This window comes from Tenrec ecaudatus, chromosome 14 (genome assembly GCF_050624435.1).
Source record: "Tenrec ecaudatus isolate mTenEca1 chromosome 14, mTenEca1.hap1, whole genome shotgun sequence".
Classification (NCBI taxonomy): Eukaryota; Metazoa; Chordata; class Mammalia; order Afrosoricida; family Tenrecidae; genus Tenrec; species Tenrec ecaudatus.
Window position 1 is genome coordinate 51,756,913 of NC_134543.1, and position 8,826 is coordinate 51,765,738.

Consider the following 8,826-nt stretch of genomic DNA (forward strand, 5'->3'; position numbering starts at 1 on the left):
ATTGCTTCTCAGTTCAGTTGTAAGGGTTGTTGCTGTTGTTCCATTGAAATACAATCCGTGCTGATGTTCATAGTCTTCCAGCGTCATCAACAAGGGCTTCAAGCCCTCTTCACTTTTAGCAAAGTTGAGTCACCTGCAAAACCTCCGGTTGTTACTGAATCTTCCTCCAATCCCGATGACACTTTGGTCTTCAAATAGCCTAGATTTCAGCATTGCTTGCTCGGCATGCACACTGGATAAGTACGGTGAAAGGATACAACTGTAAGCACGTCTTCCTGGTTTTAGGCCCCCACAGAACTTCCAGTCTTGTTCAAACAGCTGCCTCTTAGTATATGGAAAGATTATACGTGAACACAATGAAGTATTTTGGAATTCTCGTTTTTCACAATGCTATCCATGATAAGTTATGATCTTCATAGTTGAATATCTCTTCATAGTCAAAAACACAAGTAAACATCTTTTTGGAATTGTCTGCTTTCAGCCAAGACCCATTTGACATCAACAATGATAAACTTTGTTCCATGTCCTATGAAATTAGCCTGAATTTCTGGCTGTTCCCAGTTAATGTAGTGTTGCAAACATTTTTTAATTATCTTAAGCAAAGTTTTGCTTACATGTGATTTTAATTATATTGTTCAATAATTCCCACATTCTGTTTGATTGCCTTTCTTGGCAATAGGCACACCAATGGATTCTTTCAGTCTGTTGGCCAGGTAGCTGGCTTGCAGACTTCTTGACATAGACGAGCGAGTGCTTCCAGGTTTTCTTCCCTATGTCGGAACATCTCAATTTTTATTTTGTCAATTTCTGGAGTCCCAATTTTTCACCAATGTCTTCAGTGCAGTTTAGCCTCCTTCCTTCGATGCCATTCATTCTAGAATCTACCCTGCCTCTTGAAATGCTTGCATGTCGACCAGTTCTTTTAGGTACAGGGACTGCGTATTGCTTCCATCATCTTTTTATGCTTCCTACATCCTTCAATAGTTCACCATAAATCCTTCGATGTTAACAACTTGGACTTTTTTCTTGAGTTCTTTTAGCTTGAGCAATGCTGAGTGAAATTTTTCCTTTATAAAATTGGAATAAAACACAGATCTGATCCAAAGCTGTGTTTTGTGTCTGGATTATGTCTGGATTTTCTAGCACATACTAATTCTTCAGTGTGTGTACCTAGAATGAGTGGATGGTTGGTTTTGTACCTTAAAAGCATCACAAATATTTCCTAAAGTCAGTAGCATTCTTTGTACCCCTATCATACTTTGTATGTACATTCACTGACATTTAAGACAAAGTTATAATATTTTAATTACCTAGAATGCTAACAACCCACACCATTTTACTGCATTATATTTCATAGGTATGCATTTCACATAGCTAATGTAATATGACCGTTATTTACTTTTAAAATGTTGTTATTAGATGCCATCGAGTCAGTTCTGACCCATGCCAACCATGTGCATTGAAGAATGAAACATTGCCCAGTCCTGAGCCATATTCACCATTGCTCCTCTGCCTGGACCCATTGTTGCAGCTACATTGTCCATCCACCTCCTGGAGGGCCTTCCTCTTCCCCTGCCCTCCACATTACCAAGCATGCTGTCCTCCAGGGACTAGTCTCTCCAGATAACGTGTCCAAAGTATGGAAGATGAAGTCTCACCCTCACCATCCTTGCCACTAAGAAACACTCTCTCCATTACTTCTTCCAAGCAGAGGAGTCTGTCCTTTTCACAGCCCACGGTACTTTCAATATCCCCGCCCCCCTCAGCACCATATTTCAAATCAATCAATTATTCACTCTTCCTTATTCAATATCCAATTTTCACATATATACGAGTTCATTGAAATGACCATGGCCTGGTTCCGATACGCCTTAGTCCTCAAAGTAGCGCCCTGGCTTTTCAACATGCTGAAGAGATTACAGGGAGCAGATTGACCTAACGCAGTGCTTCCTTTGCTCTCTTGACTGTTGCTTCCATAAGCATTGATTGTGGATCCAAGGAAGACAAAATCCTTGACACCTTCACCTCTTTCTCCATTTATCACGACAGTATCTACTGGCCCAGTTGTGGGGACTAGGCTCTTCTTCACATGGAGTCATGATGTTGACTGAAGGCTGCCTTCCTTGATCTGCACCAGCCAGTGCTTCCAAGCCCTCCCTTTCAGCAGGCAAGCTTGTGTCATCAGCATATCACAGGTTATTAATAAGCTTTAGTCTGATCCTGATGCCCCATTCTTCTTTACACAGTGCATCTTCTCAGATAATTTGCTCGGGATATAGACTAAATAAGTTTGGTGAGAGGACACAACCCTTTCGTGCACCTTCCCTGATTTTAAGCCATGCAGTATCCCTCGTTGTGTCCGCACAGCTGAACAGCGCTGCTTGCAGAGTGGTTATTGTTGAGCTGTGATCTGAAAGGTCAGCAGGTGGAAACTATCATCTGCTCCTCTGGAGAAAGACAGGGGGACAGGGCTTTCTAGTCCCACAGACAGTTATAGTCTTACAAGCTCTCAGGGCCGCTCTGCCCTGTCCCAGAGGGTTGCTATCAGTCAAGCATGGACGAGATGGCGGTGGGTTTGTTTGTTTGTTTGTTTAGCACAACTTCCTCTTGTTAAATATTCTTTCATGATATCAGAGCAGTTTTTACAGCATTGTGCCAATTCCCTGACACATTTTGAATCTCTATTAAATTTTTAATGCACTTGGTATTCAAATTATTTTAGGACTGAATTATATTCCTTCAAGTTAAGTTTCCAATTTTTTTAAAACAAGCCCCAAAATGCTGAACTTCTTTTACTTCTGTAAATCATAATAGAGAGCGCATGTTTGAGAATATAAATTTGGGGAACCTGCTGATTTACATTACCTTGAAATAGTTAGGCGTGCATTGTTTGAGCTCATACAAAGAAGTCAGAACATCTTTATGGTTCAGGCTCCATCCTGTTACATTTCTTTCTAATTCCAAAATTCTACTATTCTCAGAGAGTCTCGTATTCTCACGTGGCTGCAACAAAGACTGGAAGCCAGCAGTTAGCTACTGGTGCCGCCACAATCCTTCGAAATGGCAAGACAGAAATTCCCACATTCCTTGCTTTCATGGATGATTAAAACAAAATGGGAACCTTGTGCGAGAACTTGGCTTACAGCGTTCAGTGGATGAAATATCGTGTTACATAAATGACCAGAGACTAGTTGGATAAACAAGATAAAGTCAGGGTGTGCATTCTTTCCCAGAATGGGAGAGTAGCTCTTTGGAGCATGGATTCCCAATTCTGTTTCAAACCTCTTTTTAAAATATCAAAGAGAAGGACCAGATGTCCTGGAGACATAGGTTCAAATTCTCCCCTGACAAAAGCAAATATGATTTTCTGGCTTCTTAGAGATCCCTCGTGGATATTTCATTCACCCCCAAATTTGACCATGTGACAGGATGATCCCAGTGTCTTCTTTTTGATTGTGAGCTGAGGCTGAAGGCCTGTGCGAGGTGAGGTCAGGCAGGCGACATCACTGAGCTCAGGGAAGAGGCCGCTCCATCTCCCACTCCCCTCACCACACATACATCTCGAGGGATTTCTATCTACTATTCAACTTTTTCCCTTCAAGAAGCACTGAGTTACACAGCTGCTACTTCAGAGAAACAGGAAATAGAGGGGGTGGAGCTCTGGCTCTGTGACTGACTTAGTGATGGAGAGTCGAAGGTCATCAGCGTGCAGCTGCAGACTCCATCACCATGGCCATGATCAAGTTGTGAACCATCCAAATAGAACTAGTGACGGTCGTCCCCACTTCAAATCTTTCCTCAGCTATATACACCTCCACCCTCTACTCAAGTCATCACAGAGACTAAAAACACCATTAACTTTTTAATGTCTGATCGTCAATTCTAAATACCTTCCTACTAAGTTAGGGTTCTGGACCCCTTATTTCTTCTCCACTTCTATTCTTCTTCCTCTCCGGGCATTTCTTTCACTGCTGGAAATTGCCTTTCCCTCTCTGCTACCCACCTGGGTTCTCGACTCCCTGACTGCAGAACACATCTATTCAGTTCACCAAGTGCCTAGCAGCAGAATATATACTAGATCCATCCTCATCCATTCACAAAAAAAAAACCATGCCTTGTTCAGAACCTTTATATGATCTTCTGATTCAGCCTGGAAGTCATCTGAAGTACCGTTGTTAAAAGAACAATGCTCATTCTGAAGGCACAAGAAGCTCTCCTGATGAAACCGGGATGAAGAGGGAAGTGTCCTAGGCACGTTGCAAGCTGGAAGTTTCAGCTGAGTCAACCAGAGTTCTGCAGGAGCCTCCCTGTAGGTTCTCACATGATTGTGACCGATACGGTGACAAAAAATGACAAATGTCCTTTCTTTCCAAAAGGCAATGAAAAAGGAGGGACAGGATGGAATACCATTTGCCCAGCCACAGCATCTCTGGTGGCCCAGTGGTTTAAGTGTTCGTTGGTTAAAGGCAAATCATTAGTTCAAATGCCCTGTCTCTCCACACGACAAATATGGGGCTGTTTGCTCCTGCAAAGATTCACAAGCCCAAAAAACCCCAGGGTCAGTTTTCCTCTGGCCTGCAGGCTTGTTATAAGTATAAATCAGCTCAACGGTGGTGGGATTTTGTTCAACCAATGCTCATGGGCAAACCAGAATGGTTGGACCTCAATAAAAACTAGACAGGAATTTTGGATGAAAAACAATTAACGTACAACTTTCTACCTGAACTTGTTTCTAGTTGAACAAGGTTTTCACATTAAAGTCTGTTTAAATAGACCTTTAAGAAGATAGAAGGAGCAAATGCCCGCATGTCCTCACTCGACCCGACAGTTGGTCCACGGGATCCCCTGCATGAAGAAAGCCTGGCTAATTCTAAACCGTCCAGTCCTCATAATTTTATCAGTGACAAGCATTTATTTGAGTTCAGTTGTATAAATCTATGAGTATTTATAGGTACATAAGTATATTTAAATGATCCCTTTTAAGACATAGTAAAGACAGTTGAAATATTCTTTATCCCACTTCAGAAGTCCAGGAAGGAATTTCTTACCGTGAAGGAAAAGTCCGGGGGGTGAGAGGGGTGGGTGGGGGAGCAACTAGCAAGGCAGAAGGAAATTGAGAGCCTTGATCAAGTCAGGCGGAGTTAATCACAGACCTCAAATGACCAGCCTACCAACCTATAACTTGGAGTCACGGGGAAATTCCACAGAACCTGCCTCTCTCTTTGATTTTCTCCTAATAAAACATTATCCCGAGCTCTTCCTCTGTGCCTATTGCACCCTGATTTTGGAAGTGGTTGTGTCCCATGGCTCTTGAACGTGGGTGCTAAAACCTCATCTTGAATTAGGACATTTAAAGGAAGCAATTATAAAACTGTCAGTAATAGAGGAGAGAATGCCAAAAAATACCGAGCCATCTTGAGGACATGCCACATGGCTTCCCTTAGTAGACAGTACTCCTTCTGATGGAGCACTTTGATCCCACAGGGAGAGACAAAGAGACAGTACTGTACACATTGTCTGTGTGCTCTTAATAGAAGGCACCCTGAGGAAGAAGACAGAACCCTACAACAAAATAAACCCAGAAATCAGAACATATAAGGTTGTATCTAAAATCAGGGGATGTACTGGATACACTCAAGTATCAGCTGACCGGTATATCAGCTGAGTCACCTAATTTTACCACAAAAACTGTGTTAAAAATGTGCTGACAAACTTGGCTTGCACACAAGTATATACGGTAATCCAAGAAGGAAACTTGATTGAGAGACAGGTAAAGGAGGGCGGAGCCAGAAAGGATGTCAAGGAGAGACCCTCGATTAAAATCTAAGGGAGTGTGCCTGTTTGCTTTTATTACAGTGCAATGGCCCCAATGAGGGCTCCTCCGTGGGTGGACTGGGCCCACTGTCATTCAGATACGTGCTCTCTCAGGGACAGCATCATGTACAGAGGCTAATTTAAAACAGGAAAGAATAGAAGAAGAAAAAGATGGCGGAGGGCCAACAGGAAGAAGGAGAAAAAGGAGGAGGAAGTAAGAGGTGTTGGCAGCTTGGGAATGGTGTTTTACTGCTTGCTGTTCATGAGGCTTTAGTCAAGAACCTTAATCTCAATGGAGCCTCAATTTCTTATCTGTAAAATAGAAATTAAAAATAGCTCCTACAGGGAAAGCCACAATCCATGGTTATGGAAGCAACAGTCAAGAGATCAAAGGATGTCCTACATTAGGTCAAGCTGCTACACAAGACCTCTTTACAGTGTTGAAAGCAGGGATGTTACTTTGAGGACCAAGGTGTGCCTGACCCAAGCCATGGTAGTTTCGATCACTTCGTATGCATTTGAAAGTTGGACATTGAATATGGAAAGAAGGCTGAAGAAGAATTGATGTATTTAAGTTATGCCACGGACAAAGAAAAGTGAAAGTCATACGGCCTGCCAAAGAACAAACAAGTATGTCTCAGAAGATTATAGCAGAATTCTCCTTAGAGGCAAGAATGGTGACTTTGCTCCATGTACTTCGGCCTTGTCAGAGATCCATCCCTGGAGAAGCACATCGTGCTCGCTAAAGTAGAGGGGCAGCGAGAAAGAGGAAGGCCTTCCACAAGATGGTCTGATACAGTGAGTGTACTGATGGGCTCACGCATAAGAACAATCGTGAGGATGGCACGGGACTGGGTGGCGTTTCCTTCATTGTACACAGGGTTCTAGATGTCAGAACCGACCTTATGGCCCCGGACAACACCAGCACAAGAAAGTTCAACTTTAAAAGGTCTTAAGAATTTGAAGAACCATATTGCATAGTATGCATTGTCAATTAGCACTGACAACATTCCCTTCTGGAGGTTTCTCTTTATCTTGGGCCAACATGTCCCAAACTTCCTTTCCAACAAGGTTCGGGCATGGCTTATGTTCTTCCAATAAAATATTTGTAAGTTGGGAGAGAGCAAGAGACCCATTGCTACGTCTTTAAACGGTAACTTATGACTGAAGTGAGAGCTTTGGCACATATAAGTAAGGTGGTCGTTGGCCGATTGCCACCCTCCACATTCATGCACCAACTTCGGGGTGGTGGGGTCCGCTGTGATTTCCTGCAGCTCACTGCAGTCCGAGGGCAGCCTGTGGCAGCATTAACCCAAAAGTCAATTAAACATTGTAATAAATATTTGCATTCAATCTTCATTATTCTACAGCAAATTTCCACAAACATAGAGGCTTAAAACCATATCTTTGCATTATCTCACAGTTTTCATAGGTGAAAGTTTGAGCCGATTTTAACTCGCGTCTATATTCAGGGAAGAGTGAGCCACGGTCACGATGTCAACCAGACTGAGCTCTCAGCTGCGGGCTCTGGGAGGAATCCTCTTCCATGGATGAGTTGTTGGCAGCGTTGATTTTCTGGTAGTTTCAGGAATAAGATTCCCAAAGCTTTGCTGACTGGCTGCTGGGGACTCTCTTCATTTCTTCCCAGGTGGCCACCTCCACCTTAAAGGCAGCAACGGAGCACTGAGGTATTCTCATAGAGTGGCAGGCAATGACAGGATTTTCCGTGTTGAATCCTACTTACACTTCAACTCAGCCGTCTGCTGTTCTCAGCCTTATGTGACTAGGTCAGGTCCAACCTGGTAACCTCCCTTTCTTAAAATTCTAATGTGCCATAGTATATAAAATAATCATGGAGTGACATCTCTTCAGAGTCATTGGCTATGGGATTAAGGTAGAGCATATTGGGCAGAACATTTTAGAATTCAATCTACCACAGGACATAGTTCCCACCACTAAATCACGCTCTGCTTGAGATACCAGGAGTGCTTTCTGTCTCCTGGGCCAAACAAACAGTGCTTTTAGAGTGTAGATCCCCCCCCCCCCCACACACACACACAAACACGTTCTCAGGGGAGAAATTAACCCTGAGGCTATAATAATTGTCTTGCCCTTCGAACATTCTGGACCCTATCCCAAGAAAGTTTCATTAAAAAGTAGTTATTAGTCAACAGTAATGTACTATATTTGTGTGGCATGGAAGGGGATTGAGGGAATTTATGAAGAGAAATACCCCCTGCCCTTGAGAGGCTTGAGGTTTAGTGGAGAAAATGGACAGACGAGTAAAATGCAAACGTAACATAATCAGAGATAATAAGAGAAATGCCGTTGAAGTTGAACGTCACCACTTGGCAGATATTGATTGGGCATCATCTCTGGTTCCATCATTGAGGTGATGTACGAGCCTGGGAGGCAGCTGACTGACCTGGAAAATCTTGAGGCCAGTGGAGGGTCAGATGAATAACTCAATCAAATCAAATGCCATAGCATTACATATTTACTAGCTATTCTGCATGATGCTCAATATTTTACACACATTCTTGCATTTGGATGCGATATAATGGGATAGAGAAAGTTAGTTATGTATTATATATCATTAATATTCATGTTAAGAGGTAGATTCTGTTATGTTTTGGAATTTTCAGAGTAATAAACTGAAGCTGAAAACAATTAGGTCACTCTTCCAGGAAGAGATAAAGTGGATTTCCACAGTGGCATCAGGGCCAGGGTACATTAACTGTTGTACTTGAAATCAATGATTTAATAGGTTCTGCTTTATAAAGTTGGAAATTATTAGCATGATCTTTAAATATTAGCATGATACCTGTACCCTAGGGCCTTCCTCCACTGACTTCACATTCTCCACCACCACCCAACTATTTTAAATGGATTCTTTTTACTTCTTGCTAACCCAAAGAATTGTATGCTCCACTTAAAAGTTGGTAAAGGAGTACTTAGTGTGCTTTTCTCAGGGTGGGTGTATGTGATTCAAATTTAAAAAAAATAAAATTG